This window comes from Piliocolobus tephrosceles, chromosome 4 (genome assembly GCF_002776525.5).
Source record: "Piliocolobus tephrosceles isolate RC106 chromosome 4, ASM277652v3, whole genome shotgun sequence".
Classification (NCBI taxonomy): Eukaryota; Metazoa; Chordata; class Mammalia; order Primates; family Cercopithecidae; genus Piliocolobus; species Piliocolobus tephrosceles.
This window is the reverse complement of record NC_045437.1, coordinates 175,298,625-175,326,201: the sequence shown is the minus strand read 5'-3', so window position 1 is coordinate 175,326,201 and position 27,577 is coordinate 175,298,625. Positions and strand designations below refer to the sequence as shown.

At 36.6% G+C, this 27,577-nt stretch overlaps 1 long non-coding RNA gene across 1 annotated transcript; it reads left to right on the top strand.

Annotated features, from left to right (window-relative positions):
* Positions 1 to 12,359: 12,359 nt before the first annotated feature.
* On the top strand, positions 12,360 to 16,317 carry LOC111527839. The gene is made up of 2 exons (XR_002726796.2): positions 12,360 to 12,446; positions 15,650 to 16,317. It is a non-coding gene; the product is annotated as an uncharacterized LOC111527839 (long non-coding RNA).
* Positions 16,318 to 27,577: the final 11,260 nt, after the last annotated feature.

Sequence of the window (27,577 nt, the reverse complement as noted above, 5' to 3'; positions counted from 1 at the left end):
GTTTTTAACTCTGAAAGCCTCTTTCCAGGGGCTCATGTGGCCATAACTCTCCCAGTCTGGAACCACTTTGGCAATGATGATTTTTAAAGAGGGTTATTAATAATTCCTCAACTTTTGATGGTTTACCTCTTTGAAAAACTGTATGTAAACTTACTGGCCCTGACATAGTAAATAGCATTTTGGAAACTATCTGGCAGTGCTCTCTGCAAGCACAAATGAACATCTCTAGGAAAGTGATTTGCATTCTGCTTACAGAGGTACTGGGTGATGGTGATAATTCTGTACAAAACTTATTTTCACTAAGATATGACCATATTATATTCAATAATACATATTTATTACTTTAATTCCTCCAACCATCCTGGCAGGCAAATAGAATAGGATCCTCTTTTATAGGTGAGGAAATGATGATTCAGAGAAGTGAAATAAATTTTCCAGGACACAGAGCTATGTATCAGGAGAGCCCATATTCAAACAAATCATGGTTCTTTCCATGGTTCTGCCTACTCACTCTTCTGAATTGGGTTTGCAAACAGTATTATCCTCCCATCACATAGTGTCCTTTGCTGTTGTCACTTTCATAGAAAGTTATATTTTCTCAGACTCCACTCTGCCAGGCTGGAAGAACGTAAACTGCTTTTACAGGGCACATGGCAGGGCTTTTTTTCCATAAAAAGCTTTATAGGGAGCATGAAGCTCGGCAAACACGTTTACCACATTCTGTAGACACACGCCGTCAAATTGTGATGCTTTGGGAAGCTCTAACAGGATGTATTAGTCTGTTTTCACATTGCTCTAAAGAAATACCAGAGAGTGGGTAATTTATAAGGGAAGGAAGCTTAATTTACTCATAGTTCCGTATGACTGAGGAGGTCTCAGGAAACTTACAATCATGGTGGAAAATGAAGCAGGCACATCTTACATGGTGGCAGGTAAGAGAGAGCATGTGAAAGTGCAGGAAAAACTCCTCTTTACGAAACCATCAGATCTGGTGAGAATTCACTATCACAAGAACAGCATGGAGACCACCCCCATGTTCCAATCACTTCCCTCCCTCCACACGTAGGGATTACAATTCAAGATGAGATTTGGGTGGGGACACAGAGCCAAAACATATCACAGGAATAACTGCAGTCTTAATTAGAAAAGAGGATCAGTTTGGGTCAGTTGCGACAGTATTGTTCATAATTGTAAAAAAGTAAATAAATAAAACCAAACAGATATCCATCAATAGTAGAATGAATAAATTGTTTGAAGTGCATTCATTTAATTGAATATAATAGAGGAATTTATGTGAAATTGCATTAAAATATTGCATTAAATTTATATAAAATTGCATTAAAACATTCCAATGGCCTGAATGTGTGATAATGCTAAGAAATAGTCCAAAATGCCACTGGGGTACCCAGATATTATTTTGTGTCTGTCTGTGAGGGTGTTTTTGGATGAAATTAACATTAGAATAGTGTCTGTGCTGCCATGAAGAAGTACCCAAGGGGCTGGGTATTTTATAAAGAAAAGAGGTTTATTTGGGTCACAGTTCTGAAGGCTGTACAAGAAGCATAGTGCCAGCATCTGCATCTGGTGAGAGCCTGGGAAGATTACACTCATGGCAGAAGGAGAAGGGAAGACAATGCATTACAAGGAGAGAGAAACAGCACAACATGAGGGAGGAGGTGCCAGGCTTCTCTAAACAACCAGATCTCACGTGAACTCACAGAGTGAGAATTCACTCATTACCACAAGGACAGCACCAAGCCATTCATGAGGGATCTTCCCCATGACCAAAACACCTCCTATTAGGCCCACTTCCAATGGTGGAAGTCACATTTCAACATGAAATTTGGAGGGTACAAAACATCCAAACCATATTAATAGGTATACTGACTAAAGCAGATTGCCCTCCCTAGTGTGGGGTGGGCCTTGTCCAATCCATTGAAAGCCTAAATAAAACAAAAAGGTAAGTACAGGAGAATTCATTTTTTTCTATTTCTCTGACTGACTGTCTTTGAGCCGGGACATCAGTGTTCTCCTGCCTTTGGACTCATACTATAACTTACAACATCTGCTCTTCTGCTTCTCAGGCCTTCGAACATGGACTGGAACTATATCATCTGCACTTGATCTTAGCCAAAAGGCCGAGAAACGATGAACTATATCATCTGCTTTCCTGGGTGTCTCTCCTGCCAGCTGCAGATCTTGGGGTATCTCAGTCTCCATAATCACATGAGCCTATTTCTTATGATAAATCATACACACACACACACACACATACACACACATATTTATGATTTATGTCTGTGTGTATGTTTGTGTCTATTGTCCTCACATAGAAATTCTCTGGACAACTGTCAAAATCACTATCTAGAGAAGGAAGTAGGTTTTGAGCACTGAGTCGGGGGAAATCACAGAGCTTTGGAGCACCTGATATCTAATCCCAGAAAAAAAAAAAAAAAAAAAATGTCCAGAGGGAAAGCTTTCAGAAACAAGTGAAACAATCTCCAACAAGTAAGCTAAAATGAAACCAGCAAACATACTAAATCAGCGACAACAAAAATGTAATATAGAAAGAGTCAACCCCAGGAAATCAATCAAGCAAAAGTAGACTAACGGCAAAATCTTATTTCCTTTCACTATAATGTTCAGTTTGAATGAACCATGAGCATGTTGCTATATTAGCAGATAAATGAAAGTTATGAGGGCCTTAATAAACCATTAATTTGTCCACTCAACACACACTGAATGTACATTAAGCAGAAGACTTCACTGATCCTGGAAATGTACCAGTGAATGAGAACTAACTGGAATTTGCTCTCAGACTTTGAACAAGATGGTCAGTGTGGTTTGAGATATATTTAATTTAAGGTCAATAATAGCATTCAGGGTAAAGTGTCCAGTATGTAGTTTGTAATTGTGATTGACATCTGGGAGAAAGGGAAAGTATACACATTTAGTTTAGAGTCTCAAAGAGATGAAAGTTGAAACTGAAACAGAAAAGATGAAGGATTCTGTGAAACAGGAGAATAAATTAGAAAGGAGAACTAAACATTAGGAACAGAAACAGAAAGAAGAAAAGGAGTCAAGAAGAAAAGAACCTACCAAAGACACAGAAGACCAGGGTGGGGAGGGTGGAATGGCAAATGAAGCAAAAGAAGGAAAACTTTCAAAGGTCAGGGGAGGAAGACAGAGAGCTTCCTAAGAGGTAGATAAGGAGAGGAGATGGAAACAACAAGCACTAGATGCCACAGGGTCTTTGAAAGGCAGTGTTGCGCCCGTCGTGATCTAAATGGTGAGAAAGCCAACAAGCTAGCAGTTAAATTTAGAAAATCCAGAGTGAAGGGAAACCTGTGCAGCAGTTCCTCCGAGGGGTCTGGAAGATAGCCAGCCTAGTAGAGTTGTCCAAGGTCTGCGCAGTGCAGAACAATAAAATGGAGGTGGGTATGAGAGGATTACACAGAGTTAGACCCCTGAGCCTCAGCAGCAGAATGCTCCAAGGATGAGACACTGACAAGTGGCAGCCCAGAGTTACAGGAGGCGGTGTAGATAGCAGTGTAGAGGGATAATAATGACCACAAACGTTCAGGATAATGTCCAACACGGGCATTAATTAGTGAAAATGAGAACCAGATGCTCACATTTCCCTTTGTGCCTTATTTTATGTAGGATCCCGTGGAACTTACTTGAAACCTAGAAGAGAAAGAGAAGATGGGGAAAAAGGTGTGTCTTGAATAGGAAATTATGAATTAATTTACCATAATGTACCTTTGATTCAGTTTCCTTGACTGAGCAGAATTTGACACAAAATAGAAATGAAGAAAAGAATCAGCGTAATACAGAGGATGAGAACACAGAATGTAAATAGTGACTGTACCAGTTCAAAGATCAGTCATGCTGCATGACTTTTTTTCTGCTTTTTATTTTATTTCTTTTATTTTTCCATAAGTTATTGGGAAAAAGGAGGTATTTGGTTACATGAGTAAGTCCTTTAGTGGTGATTTGTGAGATTTTGGTGCACCCATCACCCAAACAGTATACACTGTACCATATTTGTATTCTTTTATCCCTCACCCCACTCGCACTCTTTCCCCCAAGTCCCCAAAGTCCACTGTATCATACTTATGCGTTTGTGTCCTCATAACTTAGATCCCACGTATCAGTGAGAACATATGATGTTTCGTTTTCCATTCCTGAATTACTTCACTTAGAATAATAGTCTCCAATCTCATCAAGATCACTGTAAATGGAGTTCATTTATTTTATGGCTGCATGATATTCCATTGTGTATATATACCATGGTTTCTTTATCCATTCATTGATTGATGGGCATTTGGGTTGGTTCCATGATGCTGCAATTGTGAATGGTGTTGCTATAAAAATGTGTGTACAAGTATCTTTTTCAAATAGTGACTTATTTTCCTCTGAGTAGATACCCAGTAGTGGGATTTCTGGATCAAATGGTAGTTCTGCTTTCGGTTCTTTAAGGAATCTCCACACTGTTTTCCACAGTGGCTGTGCTAGTTTGCATTCCACCAGCAGTGTAGAAGTCTTCCCTGTTCACTGTGTCCATGCCAACATCTACTGTTTTACAATTTCTTAATTTTGGACTTTTAAAATATTATATTTTAAGTTCTATGATACATGTGCAGAACGTGAAGGTTTGTTACATAGGTACACACACGCCATGGTGGTTTGCTGCACCCACCAACCTGTCATCTACATTAGGTATTTCTCCTAATGCTATCCCTTCCCTAGCTCCCCAACAAGCCCCAGTGTGTGATGTTCCCCTCCCTGTGTCCATGTGTTCTCATTGTTCAACTCCCACTTATGAGTGAGAACATGTGATGTCTGGTTTTCTATTCCTGTGTTAGTTTGCTGAGAATGATGGTTTCCAGCTTCATCCATAACCTTGCAAAGGATATGAACTCATGCTTCTTTATGGCTGCATAGTATTTATGCCTGCATAGTATATATGCCACATTTTCTTTATCCAGTCTGTCATTGATGGGCACTTGGGTTGGTTCCAAGTCTTTGCTATTGTAAATAGTGCCACAATAAACATACGTGCGCATGTGTCTTTATAGTAGAAAGATTTCTAATCCTTTGGGTATATACCCTGTAATGGGATTGCTGGGTCAAATGGTATTTTTGGCTTTAGATCCTTGAGGAATCACCACACTGTCTTTCACAATGGCTGAACTAATTTATATTCCCACCAACAGTGTAAAAGTGTTCCTATTTCTCCACATCCTCTCTAGCATCTGTTGTTTCTGAACTTTTTAATGATTGCCATTCTAACTGGCATGAGATGGTATCTCATTGGGGTTTTGATTTGCATTTCTCTAATGACCAGTGATTTATGAGCTTTTTTTCATGTTTGTTGGTTGCATAAATGTCTTCTTTTGAGAAATGTCTGCTCATATCATTCACCCACTTTTTGATGGTGTTTTTTTTCTTGTAAATTTGTTTAAGTTCTTCGTAGATTCTGGATATTAGCCCTTTTTTCAGGTGGATAGAATGCAAAAATATTCTCCTACTGTCTAGGTTGCCTGTACTGGACCAGATGGATTCACAGCTGAATTCTATCAGAGGTACAAGGAGGAGCTGATGCCATTCCTTCTGAAACTATTCCAAACAATAGAAAAAGAGGGTCTGTTCTCTAACTCATTTTATGAGGCCAGCATCATACTGATATCAAAACTTCGCAGAGACACAACAAAAAAGAAAATTTCAGGCCAATATCCCTGATGAACATCAATGTGAAAATTCTAAATAAAATACTGGCAAACCGAATCTAGCAGCACAGCAAAAAGCTTATCCACCATGATCAAGTTGACTTCATCCCTGGGATGCAAGGCTGGTTCAATATATGCAAATCAATAAACATAATCCATCACATGACCAGAACCAGTGACAATTGGTTATCAATAGATGATTATCTCAATAGATGCAGAAAATGAATTCAATAAAATTCAACAGCCCTTCATGCTAAAAATTCTCAATAAACTAAGTATTGATGGAACATATCAAAATAATAAGAGTTATTTATGACAAACCCAAAGCCAATATCATACTGAATGGGCAAAAGCTGGAAACATTCCCTTTGAAAACACGCATAAGACAAGGATGCCCTCTCTCACCACTCTCCTATTCAACATAGTATTGGAAGTTCTGGCTAGGGCAATCAGGCGAGAGAAAGCAATAAAGGGTATTCAAATAGGAAGAGAGGAAGTCAAATTATCTCTCTTTGCAGATGATATGATTGTATATTTAGAAAACCCCATCGTCTCAGACCAAAATCTCCTTAAGCTGATAAGCAACTTCAGCAAAGTCTCAGGATACAAAATCAATGTGCAAAAATCACAAGCATTCCTATACACCAATAATAGACAAACAGTCAAATCATAAGTGAACTCCCATTCACAATTGCTACAAAGAAAATAAAATACCTAGGAATCCAAGTTAAAAGGACCTCTTCAAGGAGAACTACAAACCACTGCTCAAGGAAATAAGAGGACACAAACAAATGGAAAAACATTCCATGCTCATGGATAGGAAAAATCAGTGTCGTGAAAATGGCCATACTGCCCAAAGTAATGTATAGATTCAATGCTATCCCCATCAAGCTACCATTATCTTTCTTCACAAATTAGAAAAAAACTACTTTAAATTTCATATGGAACCAAAAAAGAGCCCGTATAGCCAAGATAATCCTAAACAAAAAGAACAAAGCTGAGTGCATGACACTACCTGACTTCAAACTATACTACAAGGCTACAGTAACCAAAACAGCATTGTACTGGTACCAAAACAGATTATATAGACCAATGGAATAGAACAGAGGCCTCAGAAACACCACCACACATGCACAACTATCTAATCTTTGACAAACCTGACAAAAATGAGTAATGGAGAAAGGATTCCCTAGTTAATAAATGTTGTTGGGAAAACTGGCTAGCCACATGCAGAAAACTGAAACTGGACCCCTTCCTTACACCTCACACAAAAATTAACCCAAGATGGATTCAAGACTTAAACGTAAGACCTAAAACCATAAAAACCCTAGAAGAAAACCTAGGCAATATCATTCAGGACATAGGCATGGGCGAAGACTTCATGACAAAAACACCAAAAGCATTGGTAATAAAAGCCAAAATTGACAAATGGGATCTAATTAAAGAGGTTCTGCACAGCAAAAGATTATGGCTATTCTTGCAGGAATGAGGGAGTATTGCATTGTGGTTTTGATTTGCATTTCCCTGATCATTAGTGATGTTGAACATTTTTTCATATGTTTGTTGGCCATTTGTGTATCTTCTTTGGTAAATTGTCTATTCATATCCTTAGCCCACTTTTTGAAGGGATTGTTTTTTTCTTGCTGCCTTGTTTGAGTTCGTTGTAGTTTCTGGATATTAGTCCTTTGTCATGTGCTTTGATTGTGAAGATTTCTCCTACTCTTCTGGGTTGTCTGTTTACTCTGCTGAGTCTGTTCCTTTTTCCATGCAAAAGCTCTTTAGATTAATTAAGTCCCAACTAGTTATCTTTGTTTTTATTGCATTTACTTTCACAAAATTGTCCAATGATGCATTTATCTGAATATATCCCTGTCACTAAGCAGTGCATGACTGAATATATAAAATGGCTTTGATACTGTTTTTCTCTAATTCATATGAAAATGAAATTCTGGTACAATTAAAACTAAGAATTTCTTCACACCCAATGTGGTGATAGAGTTCACTCCCAGAGAATTAACTACCAGAAATATACCCAGTGAATTCCTTAGCATGACACCACCTACTTGCTAATAATGTATTTAGGTGTCCTACATAGTATTTTGGAGTCAGGTGCAACATTTACTATTTTGTAATTAGTTTACTAAATTTTATGAAGCTGAATCTTATTTTTGTATAAATTTATGGGGTAGAAGTGGAATTTTATTACATGCATAGATTTCCTAGTGGGGAAGTCAGGGCTTTTAGTGTGTCCATCACCTAAATAATGTACATTGTACCCTTTAAGTAAATTCTCATCATCCAGCCCCCTCCCACACTTTCACTCTTCTGAGTCTCCATAGTCTATCTTTCCATACTCGGTGTTTTTGCATACACATTATTTAGCTTCCACTTATAAGTGAGAACATACAATATTTGTCTTTCTGTATCTGGCTTGTTTCACTGAAGATAATAGCCTCCAGTTCCATCCATGCTGCTGTGAAAGACATAATTTCATTCTTTTTTATGGCTGAATAGTATCCCGTTGTTTATATATAGCACGTTTTCGTTATTCAAGCGTCCAGTGATAGATACATGTTGATTTCATATCTTTGCTATTGTGAAAAGTGCTGTGATAACATACAAGTGCAGATATCTACGTAATATAATAATTTATTTTCCTTTGAGTAGATACACAGTAGTGAGATTGCTGGATCAAATAGTAGTTCTATTTTTAGTTCTTTGAGAACTCTCCAGACTGTGTTCCACAGCGGTTGGACTAATTTACATTCTCACCAAACTCTATGAGTTCCCTTATCTCTGCATCCTCGCCAACATCTGTTATTTACTTTTTTATAATAGCCATTCTGACTGGGATGGTATCTCACTGTGGTTTTAATTTGCCTCAGAGGATTAGTGATGTTAAGTATTTTTTTTTCATAAACCTGTTAGTCATTTGTATGTCTTCTTTTGAAAACTGTCTATTCATATATTTTGTCCACTTTTTAATGGTGTTATTTGAGGTTATTTTGTTGAGTTCTTTGAATTACTTGTATATTCTGGATATTAGATCCTTGCCAGGTACATAGTTTGCAAATATTCTCTCCCATTCTGCAGGTTGTCTGTTCGCTCTGGTATTTCCTTTGCTGTACAGAAGCTTTTTAGTTTAATCAAGTCCCATTTGTCTATTTTTGTTTTTGTTACTTGTGCTTTTGAGCCATAAATTATTTGCCTAGACCAATGTCCAGAAGCGCTCTTTCCCTAGGTTTTCTCCCAGTAATTTTATAGTTTCAGGTCTTTAAGTCTTTAATCCATCTTGAGATGATTTTCATATATGATGAAGGATGGTGGTTCAATTTTATTCTTCTATATGTGGCAATCCAATTTTCCCAGCACCATCATTTATTAAAGAAACTGTACTTTCCCCAGTGTATGTTCTTGTCAACTTTGTCAAAGATCAGTTTGCTGTAGATAGGTGGATTTATTTTTGGAGTCGCTATTCTTCCATTGTTCTATGTGTCTATTTTTATATCAGTACCATGCTGTTTTGGTTATTACAGCTTTGTAGTATAATTTGACATCAGCTAATGTGATGCCTCTGGTTTTGTTCTTTTTGCTTAGGAATGCTTTGGCTAATCAGGTTCTTTTATGGTTCCATATGAATTTTAGAATAGTTATTTCTAATTCTGTGAAAAATGACATTAGTATTTTAATAGAGATAGCACTCAATCTGTAGATTGCTTTGGGCAGTATGGTCCTTTTTACAATATTAATTCTTGTAATCCATGAGCATGGGATGCTTTTACATTTGTGCCCTGTTCAATTTCTTTCATCAGTATTTTGTAGTTTTCCTTGTAGGCAATGTTCACCTTGTTGTTTAAATATATTCCCAGATATTTTTTGTAGCTATTGTAAGTAAGATTGCCTCCTTGATTTTGTTCTCAGATAGACTGTTATTGGTCTATGGAAATGCTACTGATTTTTATACATTGATTTGTATCCTGAAACTTTACTGAATTCATTTATCAAATTTAAGAGTTTTTTGGTGGAGTCTTTAGGTTTCATAGATATAAGATCATATCCTCAGTGAAGAGAGATGTATTTTTCCCAGATATTCCACTTGAGAGCTTCTTACTGGCTAAATACAGTGTCAGCACATAAAGGAAGGGTATTTACTGAATCACTGTTCGCAGTGGTGAACAATCTGAATAGTCAATAACAAGTAAATGGTTACATAAATTATGATATATTTATTCTGCAGAATATAATATAGACATAGAAAAAGAACAAATTAGATGTATATTCACTCTCTAGATGGCTCTCTATTTTATATGAATAAATGAAGAATGTAAGCTGGAGAAAAACATACACTAAACATCATTTTTTATAAACAATCCTATATCGGAATTTAAGCTTAAATGAGTAAAATTAACAGTACAAAGTACACACTGGATTATCTTGAGGAGGTCAAACAGAATTTTATATAATTCTTCATACTTTTTTTATCATTTTATATTATAAATAACCATGTGTCTTTTGTACTTAAAAAATTGCCATGAAACATAAGTATCTTTCCAAGAACAAGAAATAGCATAGTTATTACTTTAGGGTATGCTGTTTTACCTTTTTATTTGCTTTAAAACTGTTTAAATGAATACAGTTTTTATGCTAATCATATGCACACACCTATTTAGTATTTAATGTGTAATTTTTAAACACACTGATTTTATTAAATGCCACCATTTATACGCGTACAACAAAAGGTCATAGACCTTTTGAACAAATGTAGATTTATACTTAAATTCATAATCCAGTTTAGAAAGACAGCCAACATACTGCCCATGAGTTCACTTCATCAAAGCTTCTCTTGTTGACTCCTAATCAATCTTGTTGAAACTAATTAAAACAACACTAGCTTTAATTGGTCTAAGGGGACCATAATTGGTGTTCTAACAACCTAGCATTTTAAGACAGAAACTTGAGGCCAACTTGCATCAGTTTTTAACAATGCCAGAAGCCAGTTCAAGTTATGGCGTTTGTTGTAGATGGGTTATTGCCCTGGGAATGTGATAAACATGAAAAAAAAAAAAAAAGGGGGCAATGCTTGAGATGAGGTAACTCTATTAGCCACACTCAGAAGTGCAGAAAACTATAAATGGGTCTGTGCACTTATAGCCACTTGGAGAAATAAGTATTCAGAAGGAGAACACGTTTGATAGATTCGGAATGCTATAGAAAAAAGCATACCTTCATTTGATTTGAACATCACATATTGAGAGCACAATATGTTCATTCATCTATTTATCCTACAAACATTTTTTTTTTCAAATCTCATTTTCATTGCCAAGCTCTGTACTGTCTCTAAGGACAAAGCAATAAAGAAGATTAACCCTGTCAGCAGCCCTAATGCTGACATTTTAAGAAACAAAGTGCCTCCCCTCCCTCAAGCTGTTTTACTGCCATCCACCTGAAAAGTGTTGTGAGAAATACACAAATTTAAGGTAACTACAAATGTGAATGGTTACCCTGGAGTTTTGCAGTGCCTGAAGATCACAAAATCCTAGGGACTATGTTATAATTTTGCTGTGTCTCCACTCAAATCTCATCTCAAATTGTAGTTCCCCTAATCCCAATGTGTTGTGTGCGGGACCTGGTGGGAGGTAATTGAATCATGGGGCCGGTTACCTACATGCTGTTCCCATGATAATGAGTGAGTGCTCACGAGATCTGATGGTTTTATAAGCGACTTTTCCCCCAACCTCACTCTGCACTTCTCCTTGCTGCCACCATGTGTAGAAGGACACGTTTGCTTCTCCTTCCACCATGATTATAAGTTTCCTGAGGCCTCCCTCGCCCTGTGGAACTGTGAGTCAATTAAAGCTCTTTCCTTTACAGATTACTCAATCTTGGGTATGTCCTTATAGCAGCATGAGAACGAACTAATACAGACTGGAAATACAGAGATAGTAAACATATCAGATCATTTCAATAACACTATACTATCTAAGGCAGAGGTAGGTATCAGGGACTTGGGTGCCCAAAGGAGGGCCTGGCTAGAAAGTTTGACAAATGTTTTCTCAAAGAGATGACGGCCAAACTGTGCCTGGGCCAAATTTTTCAGGTGTGATAATGCTTTTATCTGAATGTGAAGAAAAGGTGGATCTTTGATAGATCCTCACCAAGGCAGTGAAAGATCCTTGTAGAGGGCCTTTAGGTAGATAAATGAGAGAGGGAGTTACCATCACATCACCAAGATGTTATTTTCTCCAGTATAAAGAGAAAGACTCAGTCACTTCTTCCTCTCTGTTCTCTTTCATAGCTATTCTCAGCTCTTTGGAGGCTACCTTGTGAAGACTCCCTTGATCTAAATTATTAAGACCATCTTCTTTGGGAATGACAGAGAGAAGAGGAAGAGGAAAGCAGTGTGCAAAGAATGAGGATTCTATGTGCCTCCAAAAAGAAAAAACTGCAACTACACATCAGCATTATGCAAATGACCTCTATTCTTAAAAGTTGGCTGAGAATGAGGAAATCCATTGCATTCACAGAGATATTCTGTGGGAGCAAAAAGGGAGAGAACAACAGTACCACTTTAAAAAGAAATGTACTATGTAATTTTCCCTAGCATTAGCCAAATCAAACATTTTTGAAGCACCAAGCCTCTATCCACAGATCAGAAACTGAAAAAAATATATATTACATTTTTCTTATACAGGCATACCTTGGATATATTGGAAGGTCAGTTTCAGATTGTGGCAGTAATGCAAAATACCCTATTAAGCAAGTCATACCATAATTTTTGGTTTACCAGTGCATATAAAGTTATGTTTATACTGTAGTCATTTCAGTGTGCAATAAAATTATGTCTCAAAAAATGCACAAAGCTTAATTAAAAATTTTTTGTTGCTAAAAAATTCTAACAATCATCTGAGCCTTCAAAGAGTCATGATCTTTTTGCTGGTGGAGGGCCTTGCCTCACTGTTGAAGGCTGCTGCCTAATCAGGTTGGTGTTTCCTGAAGTTTGGGGTGGCTGTGGCAATTTATTAAAGTAAGACAAAGTCCGCATCTTCAATTACCTCTTCCTTTTACAAAAAAAAATCTCCATAGCATTTTTTATAGCATTTACTTACCATTAAACTTCTTTCAAAACTGGAGTCCTTTCAAAAATTGTCCTTGTTTTATTAACTAAACTTATGTAATACTCTAAATCCTTTGTTGACATTTTGACAATGTTCACAGTATCTTCAGCAGGAGTGCAGTCCAGCTCGTGAAACTTTTTTCTATTTTCATCCATAAGAAACAACGTTCATCAGTTCAAGTTTTACCATGAGATTGCAGCAATTCAATCACATCTTCAGAACCCAATTTTAATTCTAGTTCTCTTGCTATTTCTACCACATCTGCAGTTACTTCCTTAACTCAAGTTTCTAGGAACTAAAGCAGCTGGTGACTTTACATTGAACCCTTCAAAGTAAGGGGTTGGAATCCATTTCTTCTACACTCCTGTTAAAGTTGCTATTTTGACCTCCTGCCATGAATTATGAATATTCTTTATGTCATCTAGAATGGTGAATTGTTTCCAGGAGGTTTTTAATTGCCATTAAAGGAATTGTTGTCTATATATATGAGAACTATAGTCTTACAAAGTGTATTTTTCAAATAATAAGACTTGAAAATCAAAATTACTCCTTGATCCATGGGCTGCAGAATGGATATTGTGTTAGCAGCCATGAAAACAACATTAATCTCCTTGTACACCTCCATCAGAGCTCTTGGGTGAAGAGGTGCATTGTCAATGCACAGTAATATTTTGAAAGGAATCTTTTTCTGAGCAGGTCTCAACAGTGGACTTAAAATGTTCAATAACTGTACTATAAACAGATGAGCTGTCATCTAGGCTTTGTAGTTCCACTTATAAAGCACAGGCAGAGTCCATATAGCATTATTCTTAAGGGTTATAGGATTTTTGGTCCATGAGCATTGGCTTCAACTTAGTGTCTAATGCAGTTGATGACTTTAACAAGAGAGTCAGCCTGTCCTTTGAAGCTTCTAAGTCAGGCATCAACTTCCTCTCTCTAGCTATGAAAGCCTTAGATGATCATCTTACAATACAAGGCTGTTTCTTCTCCAGTGAAAGTCTACTATTTAGCATAGCCACCTTCATCAATCATTTTAGCTAGATATTCTACATAACTTGCTGCAGCTTCTATATTAGAACTTCCTGCATCACCTTGAACTTTTATTTTATGGAGATGACTTCTTTCCTTAAGTCTCATGAACACATCTCTGCTAGATTCCCACTTTTGTTCTTCAGCTTCCCCACCTGTCTCAGCCTTCATAGAATTAAAGAGAGTTAGGGCTTTCTCTGGATTTAACTTTGGCTTAAGGAAACATTGTGACTGGCTTGATCTTCTATCCAGACCACTAAAAATTTCTCTACTTTAGCAATAAAGCTGCTGTTTTCTTATCACTTGGGTGTTCAGTGTGGTAGAAATTTAATTTTTTTTCAAGAATTTTCCTTTGCATTTACACATTGGTTAATTGTTTGGCACAATATGTCTAGGTTTTCTACATGCCTTCCTTGCTGAACAATCATTTCTAGCTTTTGATTTAAAGTGAGAGACATATGACTCTTCCTTTCATTTAAATGCTTAGAGGCCATTGTAGGATTATTACATTACCTACTTTCAATATTATTCTGTTTCATGTAATAGGGAGGCTTGAGGATAGAGGGAGGGAGAGAGAGAGAGAGAGAAAGAGAGAGACGGAGAGAGAGTCAGGGGAACAGCCAGTTGGTAGAAGAGTCAGAACACATGCCTTTGTCCTTTAAACACTGCCATCTTATAAGGGCAAAGCTGGTGGCATCCCCCCAAAATTACAATCATCACATCAAAGATCATTGATCACAGATCACCATAGCAAACATAATAATGATGGAAACATTGTAAATATTGTGAGAATTACTAAAACATGACCCAGAGACGTGAAGTGAGCACATGCTGTCGGAGAAACGGCTCCAATAGACTTGTTCAACATAGGGCTGCTACCATTCTTGATCCATAAAAATACAGTATCTATGAAGTCCAATGAAGCCACACATAATGAAATGATATATGATATACACTTTCTAACTCAGGAGCATTTAAAATAATATGGTCCTCATTTTAAGTACATCATTTATTTCTGCTACTCAGCAGCACACATATAAACAAGGGGAAGAAAGGGGAGCAACTGCCTTGAGTGGGCTCAACCATACATAAATTGGTCAATGGCAAACACATCTAAGCAGAATGTTGGGGTAGGGGGTATTTCCTTGGATTTTAGGCACTTAGGGCAAGAGTCTAACCAGGAACCAAGATAAAAATATTAAGAGTTGGGAAAGGAGCTAAGGTTTTGTTTCTACATCACTTTTCAAGTTACTCAAAGTGTTTGATTCAAAACACAGGATGATTCGGTGACATGCATGAAAGGATATTTCAGATGCTAAAAATGAAATACTCAAAAATAATTTAGTTTATTCACAGAGTGAAGAACTAACAAGAATATGTCTTTTTTCACCATAAAACCCCTTACATTCCTCCTCCCTCTTCTAGACCCTGGATGATTCTATTTAAACATTTTTAAATTTTAAACATTTTATAAACAGTTTTAAATACTGGTGCAGGACTGAGTTGCTAGGAAAATGGGAGTCCTAATATACTTTCTAGCTAGTAAACATTTGGCCACCTTTTCCTCTTGTGAGCTAGGTAAACATTTCCATGTATTTTTCCAGCTCTTATCTATTCCATGGATGATCGTCAGCAACTGTATATATCAAGTCATAGATGAACAAAGATACTCAACATACTAAGGAGGCCATTTACCCACTATTTTCAGTAGTTATTTTGATAAGCAGATTTTGGCCATAACACTACCAATTGTAAAATCCTGTACCATTCCAGGGAGAGGCCAAAAAACTCTCATGAAAGCACCAGTATCTGAGTGCTGACCACTGCAGGCTTCTGCGCTTACAGAGGAGCTGCCTCACAGATGAGAGAAATACAACCAAGACTTCAACTACGATTGAGCAGAAAGCCTCCCATAAACATGAAGACAATTCGTAACCAGAGTTTAAGTTTTCTAAAGTTATCTAAAAATATCTTACTTTGAACCATGCAAAAGCGATCCAATCTGGAAGCATTGTAAAAATAATGCTTCCTTCCCAGTCTGGGTACAGTTTGTAAAACCCTAGAGGCTAGAATTTTCCCAAGCCTGTTTTATCCTCTTTATTCTAGAGAAGATAACACATCAAGACATCAAAACATCTGACCTTGGAATGGATCTCATCCTTTGTTACAGACTGGCTGACTCTGAATATATCAGGAATGTACTTCCCAGACCCCAGGACTCAAATATAACCAGAGTGACAGATAGGGCAGGTCTGAGAGAAGTAGCAAACATACTTCATCCTAGGGTCAGAAAGAAACACCGTGGTACAATTCTAACTTAGAAAATAACGAGGTAAGGGGTCGTGTGAACTTCATACAATGCTGCTGCCTCTGAGTTATTAAAAAAATTACTAACAGGCTTCTGATCCACTAAAGGAATAAAATTAGGTGTTCAAAGGAGATTTTTTAATGTCCTCATCTAGAATTATTTTCCCATTGTGATAGCACTGAATATAACCAGAAGCTGGACATATTTTTAAAAACCTTTTAGATAGGCAGGTCTAAACCTTGAAAACATCAGTGATATAGAGAACCCACCATTGAGTGTGAGGTTTGAGAAACTGATCCTAAAGATTTAATCAATTGTCCCACATCAGTCTACCAATAGATTAATGCTTTTGTTCTTGGCTCCACTACCTTTATAAAAAATACATGGATGGAAAATGTGAAGAAATAAAACAGAATGATGAATGCACTCACATTTAAAGATGGAAAGAAGAGAAGAGGAACCTTTTCAAATACCACATGGGAGAAGAAATTTGTGTCTTTAGCATTCAGAATATGCTGATAACTCCTGCCTATTTGCTCAACTATGTTTACTATTTTAGTTTTCACTGAACCCTAACACAAATCAATTTGGAACAAAGATACACACAAGTTTTTTGATAATTTTTGCAATCTTGATAATTTCCTTTAAAAAAATTAACATAACAACATGGCCTTGTGCTACACATCAAGCTTTTTTTCTTTTTAAATAGGCTTTTTAGAGCAGTTTTAAGTCCACAGCACAATTGAGCAGAAAGTACAGAGTTTCCACATGCCTTCGACCTATCCCCTTCCCAAAGCCTCCCCACTGCCCCACTATCAAGGTCCCCCACCAGAATGGTACATTCGTTATAGCTGATGAGCCTATACTGACATCATTATCACCCAAAGTTCATTGTTTATATTAGGGTTCACTCTCGGTGTTGTACATTGTATGGATTTAAACAAATTTATAATGACATGTATCTACAATAGTAACATACGCACTAGTTTCACTGCCCTAAAAATCTTCTGTGCTCCACCTACCTATTCATTCCTCCCTCCCTTTAAACCCTGGATCTTTTTAATGTCTCCATAGTTTGCCTTTTCTAGAAGTCATACAGTTGGAATTATACAATATGTAGTTGTTTTAAATTGGCTTCTTTCACTTAGTAATATACATTTCAGATTACTCTATACGTTTCCATGCCTTGATAGCTCATTTCTTTTTAATACTGAATAATATTCAATTGCCTGGCTGTACCACAGTTTATTTATCAATTCACCTACTAAGAGACACCTTGGTTGCTTCTAAGTTTTGGCAAATATGAACAAATCTGCTATACACAATCATGTGCAAAGTTTTTGTAAGAATTTTCAACTCCTGTGGATATATATCAAGAAGTACAACGGCTGAATTGGGTGTTAAGAGTATAGCGAGTTTCGTTTTGTTTTAAGAAACTGCCAATCTCCTGAAGTACCACTTTACATTCCTACCAGCAATGAATGAGCTTCCTGCTGGGTACATCCAAGGCATCATTTTGCATTCCTAGCAGCACTGAATGAGAGTTCCTGTTATTCCACATTCTTGTCAGCACTGGGTAATGTGAGCTCCAGATTTTGGCCATCCTGATAGGTACGTAGTGGTCTCTCACTGTTGTTTTAATTTGCGATTCCCTAATGATATAGGATGTTGTGCATATTTTAATAAACTTATATGCCATCTGTATATTTTCTTTGGTGAGTTTTCTGTTTTGATTTTTGTGCAGTTTAAAATAAGGTTGTTCATGTTTTTATTGTTGACTTTTAAGAGTTCTCTGTATATTTTGGATAACAATTCTTTATCAAATGTGCCATTTGCAAATATTTTCTCCCAGTCTGTGGTTTGTCTTCTCACTCACTTGACACATTGAGTTACTCACTTGACACATTGAGTTTTCTCATAGAAAATGGTGCTTATTTGGGAGAATAAGGTATTTCTTTGTTAGTCTGTCTCTTTCAGATATCCAATTTATAATTCCAGAAGTTAGAAAATTTTCTGGCTCCTCTCACATTCAGAAAGGCAGATATTTTATCTAACCTATAATTATCCTGTTCACAAATTAAATAGATATTTTTGTTCCTCAAACTCACTCTTTCATTCCTCGAACATTTCATTTTCTCTTTTCCTACCAATTTCAAAATCAATAGATATTAACATCCAACTGATCTTTGCCAGTGAGTACTAGGAGAGAACTAAGTTGAAAAATAAATTTCTGTCTGCTCTTTCAGAATGGGTGCATATGTGCTGCACTGCCAAGCTGTATTTGACTTTCTGGCAATATATTTTCTTAGGGTTTAATTCTGGGCCAGCCAGAGAGAAATGCTACTTTAGCATTAAAAAGCTATACATTCTGGAGAGAAAATCATAAGTTTCTGATGAAGAAAATAACTGGGAATAATTTCCATTTTATAATGCCTTTTTAGAACATTAGAGAAGGTTTGACAAAGAACAATGGTACAGACCACAGGAAGGAAAAATACAATTAAAAAAGATTAATGCACAAGCATTCCCTACCCTAGGCAAGGTAGGCTAAACATAACCTCATGTTAAGTTTGCCCAGAATGAAAAAAAAAAAAACAAAAAAAACTGACGCTTATCTTTACAGAATACTTACAAAGTTTCAGGGCAAATTGCCACATTTTTGAGTTAGGCAAACAAAGCACAAAGTTTCTCATACTCTACAATGAGCAACTGAGAGGGGCCCAGAAAACATTTCTGTCAGGTTTAAGATGGTTTAAATGTTTGAAGATGAAAAAAACTTCTGATCCTCCCTGTTGATTGTATTTTACTTCGCAACAGACATGGGCCTTTGTTATGTCTGCAGTTGAAAACTGAATATTTGCAAAAGGAGACCTTTGCCTGAAAATGGCAGAGAACTACAAAAACCTCATACTCAAGACCTCTTCAGAATCAGATCAACTTCTTCCATTCGCTCACCTCTTCCAGATTTATATCCTGTAAAATTTTGGTTGATGAAGACACACAGAATCTTGCCCAGGACCACACACCCAAATAGTATTGAGAGACCTGGAGATAGAAGTGGGGAAGAGGAAGTTATCTAGAAGCAGTTCATGCCTCCTGTCAGAAAGCTCCAGAAGGATAGATTGTTTCTTATTCAAAATGAGCTGGAAACAAAAATATTATGAGGCTTATAACAAAGCTTCCTCACATTACAAAAGAAGGCAGTTATGAAGAAAATCACGTGACTTACTATTTTCTACAGAAAACAAAACAAAAATCAGAGACAATGTCTAGTATGTATTATCACCAAATTTTAATAAGGAACACAACACCAAGGACCCCGCTGGTGAAGTCCGGCCCACAGGAGTGTGCTATTTTGCTTCACCAATGTAGAAAAATTGCCCACACTTTCTTTTTATAAAAATCTAGATTTCTTTTGATAAACTGCAATATCTGGCAGTATTTGGTTCCTGTTTCCAAATGGAGACTAGTGGGCTAGACCTGAAGAGGAGGCGTTCCCCAAAATGGACCCTTGGTACCCACAAGCACATCCTAGATGCTTACCAAAGGCCCAGTTTTCTCGTCTGTGTCACACTTGACTCTCGTTGAAATTTAGATTCATAATCCCTGATATATAAGTAATATGGATGCAATGAGGTCACAGACACCTTGAGGAGTGATTTACATGGGTTAGATAAAAATGCAACAGCTGGGACTTCTGGAATGGTGGAATGAGGGCTTTCATAAACCCTGCCTCAATAATAATAAGTGATAATAATATAATAGTATGATTTAGGGAATGAGCTGTCCACAGATGGCTTTGAGAAGCTTTGACATATTCCTAAGGATCTTGAAGATCACAGAAATGTGCAGAGACATGCACATGAGCAGGAAAGAACTGAGAGATTGCTCAGCTCTCTCTTTTGGCTGACCCTGAGGACCTGTGCAAGCAAGAAGTAAAGGCTAAGGCCAACATGCAGGCTGCCTTAATGTTGAAGATATGCCCCAGCAAACACACAAAACCCTATACCACAAAGACTAAAATACTTCATCCATTCATCTATTGATAGACACTTAGGTTAACTGTGCTAAAATAATCATGGGACTGCATATATCTCTATGATACACTGATTTCCTTTCCTTTGGATATATATCCAGCAGTGGGATTACTGAATCGTCTGGTAGCTGTATTTTCACTTTTTTTGAGGAACCTCCATACTGTTTTCCTTAAGGGCTGTACTCATCTACATTTCCACCAACAGTGTATGAGTGTTCTCATTTTCTGGCATCCTTGCTAACTTTTGCTACTTCTTTGCCTTTTTGACAATAGCCATTCTAACTTGGGTGAGATGGTATCTCAAAGGGATTTTAATTTGCATTTCCTTGATGATTAACGAAGTCTGGCATTTTTTAAATATACCTGTTGGCCATTTGTATGCCTAATTTTGAGAAATGTATATTCAGGTCTTTTGCCCATTTTTAATTAGATTACTGCTATTATTTGCCATTGTTTGAGTTCCTTATATATTGTGGGTATTGGTCCTTTGTAAGATGGACAGTTTACAAATATTCTCCCACATTCTGTACATTCTCTCTTCACTTTGATTTTTTTACTTTCCTGCAAAAAAGAGCAAAAAAGGATGGTTTCTTTTGCTGTGCAGAAGAGTAAGCAAACAATTTCATTCTTTCACAATATTGGTTATGTTCTTGTTTTGAGTTTGATGTAATCCTATGTGCCTACTTTTGATTTTGTTGCCTGTGCTTTTGAGGTGTTATCCAAAACAACTTTTTGTCCAGACAAATGTCCTGTAGTACTTCCCCAATGCTTTTTTTCTAGTATTTTAACAGTTTAGGGCTTAAATTTAAGTCTTTCATCTATTTTGAATTGATTTTTTAATATGGCGAAAGATGGGGATCTAGTTTCATTCATGGGCATATGGATATCCAGGTTTCCCAGCACCATTTATTAAAGAGATTGCCTTTTCTTTCATACATGATCTTGAAACTTTGTCGTAAATGAGTTAGGTATAAGCATGTGGATGTATTTCTGGATTCTCTATTCTGATCCATTGGTCTATATGTCTGTTTTTACGCCAGCACTACGATGTTTTGATTACTACACCTTTGTAGTATAATTTGAAGTCAATTAATGTGATTCCTCCAGATTTGTTCATTTTGCTCAGGACCGCTTTAGCTATTTAGGTCTTTTGTGGCTCCATATACATTTTAGAATCTTTTTCTATTTCTGTAAAGAACATTATTGGTATTTTAACAGAGAATGCATTGACTCTTTAGGTTACTTTGGGTAGTATAGACATTCTAACAATAATTCTTTTAACCCATGAACATGGGATATCTTTGTTTGTTTCTGTGTGTAGGTCCTCTTTGATATCTTTCTTCACTGTTGTATAGTTTTGTTCATAAAGATCTTCAACTATTTTGGCCAAATTTATTCCTAGGTACTTTATTTTTTTCAAGCTATTGTAAATGGGATTCCTTTCTTGATTTCTTTTTCAGATTGATTACTATTAATTTATAGAGATGCTACTAATTTTTGATTTTATATCCTGCAACTTTACTGAATTTATCAGTTCTACAGTTTTTTTTTTTTTTTGGTGGGATCTGTAGGTTTTTCTAAATGTAAGATTATGTTGTCTTCAAACACAGATAATTTGACTTCTTCCTTTCTAATTTAGATGTTCTTTCTTTCTTTCTCTTGCCCAATTGCTCTGGCGAGGGCTTACAATACAATGTTGAATAGAAGTGGTGAAATTAGGTATTTTTGTCTTATTTCAGATCTTAGTGGAATGGCTTTCAATTTTTTTTCCTATTCAGTATATTAGCTGTGAGTTTGTCATATATGGCCTTTGACTCATTTTCCTTCTATACTCAATTTGTTGAGTTTTTAGCACGAAGGGATGTTAAATTTTATGGAACGCTTTTCAGCATCTTTTAAAAATGATCATATGGATTTTGTCCATAATTCTGTAATATATAATATTTGTCAATTTGCATAAGTTGAACCATCCTTGCGTCTATGGGATGAATCCCATTTCATCGTGGTGAATGATCTTTTTAATATGCTGTTGAACTTGGTTTGCTAGTATGTTGTTGAAGACTTTTGCTTCCATGTACATAAATGATATTAGCCTGTAGTTTTCTTTTTTTCATTTTGTTTGTATCTGGTTTTGATATCAGGGCAATGCAAGCCTTGTGGAATGAATTCAGACGCATTCTCTCCTCTTCAATTTTAATAGTTTGAATTGGATTGCTATTAATTATTTACATGTTTGGTAGAATTCAGCAATGAATTCATTTGTTCCTGTGCTTTTCCTTGCTGAGAGACTTAAAAAAACGTTTTGAGACAGGGTCTTGCTCTGACACCCATGCTAGAGTGCAGTGGTGCAATCTCACTGCAACTTCTGTCTGCTGGGCTCAAGTAAACCTCCCAACTCAGCCTTCCAAGTACCTGGGGCCACAGACATGCACTACCTTACCCAGCTATTGTTTTGCAATTTTAGTAGAGACAAGAGTCTCACCACATTGCCCAGGCTGGTCTCGAACTCCTGAGCTCAAGTGATCCACCTGCCTCAGCCTCCCAAAGTGCTGGGATTACAGGTATGAGGCACCATGCCCAACTGATCCTTTATATTACAGTTTCAATCTTGTTGCTTATTATCGGTCCATTTGGGTTTTCTATTTCTTCCTGACTCTATCTTGGTAGGTTCTATGTGTCCAGAAATTTACCCACTTTTTCTAGGAATTCCAACTATTAAGTTAGAGGCACAGCAGAATTATCTTTCAAAGAGTAATAGGTTCAGTAAATTAAAATGAAGTCAGTAGGTTAGGCTGGAAATAGGAGACAAGCTAAGCTGAGATCTAGGAGAAGGGAAATATTTAATAAATAGGAAGTTTAGACTTATGTAGTCTCCACAGACTATAGATAAAAGAAAAGGTCAAGATTTGAGAATCTTCAGAAGTGGTTGATTAGAGTGGACAATTTGGGCCAAAGTACAGATTGCTGACTATAAGTCATACAGAATAAACCAACCACCTTGGTACAGAGTAGATTAGAGCTGATAAAAAGCAAAGCAAAAAGCACTTTGTAAGTACATATTAGGTACTGAGCACCACTGTAACTTATGTTTTCCAAAAGTCAGAGCTTAGTTTGATCTTTTCTCACAACTATATATAGATGTTTCATCCTTGAGGAAGACTTTATTTCTTTGTAGTTAGCAAAATTACCACAGCCTACTAACAGTTCCATGCATATATTAGATACTCAGTTGGTGCTGTTTGAGTTCTGAAATAAATTTATTACATTTTACTAAATTAAAATTTCTCAGCTAAATACTGAATACATTCCCTAGGCCAAGGCCTCTTTAAACATCGTAAGAGTGGACCCAGTTACTCTTTATATCTCTAAACCATCATCAGAGACTTTTGAGAGCAGCAGAAGCAGAAAGTATTTCTGACACAAAAATAGAAATTCCAAATTCTGTGTGTGTTTTATCCCCACTCTTTATTCTGCCTAGATATTTTACAGTTGCATCACCAAGCTACAGCATGCATCCTAATCTGATGTGTGTTGGTGAGTACAAATCCATTTCTGAATAATGCTATTACTTTAGAAAATAGCTGCTCAATACATTTATGAGATGAAGCAATTATGCTCCCTGAACTAATTAAAAACACATACATGTTACATATGTGTATGTACATGTGTGTATATACACACACGCTCACACATACATAAAGAGAGAGAAAAATTGTATGCACCTATTCTAGGTGTAACCATGAGCTTAATGAAATAAACCCTAAAAAAGAAACTTGCAATATCTACATTTAGACCTTGAATAAAATGAGAAGTATGAGCATGGGCAACACTCAGCCACACTATGAGGCAAGTTTGTCTAGTTGGGTATCATTAAGGTGACAGGAATAGCCTTCATTTCACAAGTTGTGGCAATGATGTGGAAGGGTGGACATAAGGGAAGAAAGAAAGAAGAAAGGAAGCTACTTCTGTGAAAATGGCCTACCTCATCCACAGTCAAAGCAATTCTAAATCATCTTCCTACTGCCAGCTGTTTTCCTGGTTCTCTGTCATATACTACTTATGCTAGTTTAACTTAAATTATATGAGCTTTAAAAAAGAGACAAAAGATAATAGAGTAGAAAGCACAGACAGAGAAAATTGGTTCTAATCTTTGCTTTATATAAGAGACCCAGGTCACTTTGTCTTTTGGGGTCTCAGTTTCTTTATCTGTGAAGTGAAGCAGTTATCCTGGATAATAATCTCTCAAGTTCACTGTGGCTCCAAAATTCTTTGTTTTAGTTAACAGAAATTCTGGGATGATGAGAAAATTCTTAAAAAGTATTTCATTAGAATTTCTGGAATTGATTTTATAGATGTCAGTGAATATTGATGGTAGAAAAAACGACAGGAAAACAAATTCCTGTACACACAGGTTAAATGCATTCATAGTGGTTTAGTCTGAATAAGAGAAAAACAAATCAAAAATTCCTTTAAAAACACAAGTAGGAGGAGGAGAACAAGTTGTCTTAGACAATCAGGATATTGAAGTCTAGCCTCTTGTGTATTTCTCATTTAAGTCAATTTATTTTTCTCAAAAACAAACTTCTAGGCTTCTAAGCGAAGATATGAAGACTTCCCTGATGGCTTCCACTTGAAGAGTCCCTTCCATCCTCCCACACTTCCGTTGGCCTTCACCCTCTTCCATGGCCCACATCACACTCCACACAACATTGTGATTACAAATACAAGTGTTATCCACACTTCCGTTGGCCTTCACCCTCTTCCATGGCCCACGTCACACTCCACACAACATTGTCATTACAAACACAAGTGTTATTTTTCTAAGTTGACCATGGGCTTCTTGAGTTTCTTTATCTTTGATGGCACAAATCCTGGTACCTTATAAATAGGAGACACTCGATAAAAATGAACGAGAAATGAAGGAATGGGAAGGAAGGAAAAGGGAGAGAAGGAGGGAGGAACTAAAAACACACTTTTGTAGCAATATATTCAATGGCATCTGGTTCCTTAAAAGATTTAATGAGCTCTAACTAAAGGAATTGTATACAAAGTAAGGAGAAATGCATCCAACAGGATACTCGGCATGATCAAGCTAAGGCTTGATTCTCTTTGGAGAAGAGATGATCAGGCACATCATCAAAGAGAATAAAAAATCTGTTAAGGCCAACCAAGTTCATTTAAGGTGCTAGAGATGCCATGACACTCCCCACAGACTCTAGTTATGAATATCAAAGATAAATATTTCCTATTCTTTTTTCTCAACTCACAATCATTTTCCATAAATCTTCTTTAAAGATAGTGTTTAATCAGAACAGGACAAGATGTGCACTAGAGACAAACTGAACATTTCCCCTCCCACCATATCGCCTGGTATCAGAAGCTGCAAAAGGAAACTGACTAAAATACAAAGCAATTTTTTTTAAAATTTGTATTTTATATTTCTCTAAATAAGTATTAGCACAACTATAGAAAATCAGTAGCTTAACATCAACAAGAAATAAAAAAAATTAAGATTTAATTCTTAAAGACAAACCACTCAACTCATTCTCATTTATAGCTAGAACCAAATAATTGCAACCTTCATCTCAGGGAACAGGAAAGAAACAATACAATGTGGAACTTTCTTGTCTTCCTCTGTCCTACCAATGTCTTTACCACATAACTATGAAAGAAAGAGGAAAACACTATTAGCCATCAAAGTCAAAGGGCATTTTTTTAACCTTACATCAAGATAAACTCAAATTATTAAGGTCTACTTTGACCAAATAACACATGGTGATGTGTTTCATTACAAATTATTGAAAGATTATTTTGTGGAGGAAAATTGCAGTTCTAGATAATAAACACTTCAAACGGGGTAACATCTCAGAGGCCAGAACCACTACTTTGTACTCCAGCTCCCCCTCCAATACTCCACATTCATTAGTTTTGGTCATCAAGCTGTCACAACAGTTGGCAAGATGGGATTCAACACAGACATCTCTAGATGAGGAAATTGAACCTCTGGTGAAATTCAAAGAACCTCTTGAAACTTAATGAACATCCTATCCGTTTGAACAAATGAAAGCTTAAATTAGGTTGCTCTAGGATCTCAATGTTAAATATGTGTACGATTTAATTAACTGATACTCACATTGTCCCCCATAACCTTTTTCTTCACCTCACTCCTTTTAAAGAAAACTGAACCCTAGGCAAATGAGGTAATGATGGAATGTTACGTGGGTTTTTAGATGGAGTAATTAATCAGTAGATCAGAGGAAGAGATCACAGAAGGTCAGAAGTAAACCTCTTTCTTTTCTGAGTGCAGCAGCTGCTCCTAAGGGCTGACTGGGACCTCCATGAAACCCGAACTGGTGGAGAATCAAACTGAAACTGAATAGCCCAGGCTCAAGAGTTGTGCCTGGAGCTCAGCAATCACATTGCTGGACCCTGTTTCCTGTGCCATACACTAAGCCTAACCTAGCTAATGTCCTCAGACTTTTGCCCAATTTCAAAAGGACCCCAAAAATGGTTCGTCCAGGAAGATTTGAGCACACCCCTAAATCCAGGACTACATTAACACATGACACTGAAGGTGAAAACAAAAACTCTAGGTCTCTGATATCAAAAACATGAAACCCAGATATAGTTTTTGGCTTAAATTTATCTGGATAAATGCTTAGGTGTGCTACTTCACTTATAAGCATAAAGTAGGCAAAACTAAATGCAGCAATCTTCTTTAACTCTGTGGTGTTAGTACTTGGCCTTCACTCAGAGTAATTTGGCTCTCACTTTTCAAAAATATAAAAGGCTTTGCATGAGGTCAAACACATTTACATGTCTGCATTCTTAGTGTCATGGAGACTGACACGGGCCATCTGCAAGTACTTAAGGAAAAGCAGAATGAGTGGACCCTTTCTGATTTAAAACAGTTACCCATAGGATGACTCAATATTTAAAGGAATGAGTGAAACAAAGTGGACATAAAAGTAGAGAATGAAGAAGAAATTTGCGTATTTGACCCTAGGTTTGCTACTGTGGTGAGACCCTTAGCAAGTCACTTATACAGGGCTCTCTGGGCCCTATTTCTTAATGTGCAAAAATAAAGAAGTTGACCTGTTGGTAATGTGTTGGAGAAGAGTTCCTCTCAACTCACAATCATTTTCCATAAATCTTCTTTAAATATAGTGTTTAATCAGGACAGGACAGGATTTGGACTAGATACAAGCTGAACATTTCCCCTCCCATCATATCACCTGGTATCAGAAGCTGCAAAAGGAAACTAACTAAAATACAAAGCAATATTTTTTAAATTTATATTTTATATTTCTCTAAATAAGTATTAGCACAACTATAGAAAATCAATAGCTTAATATTC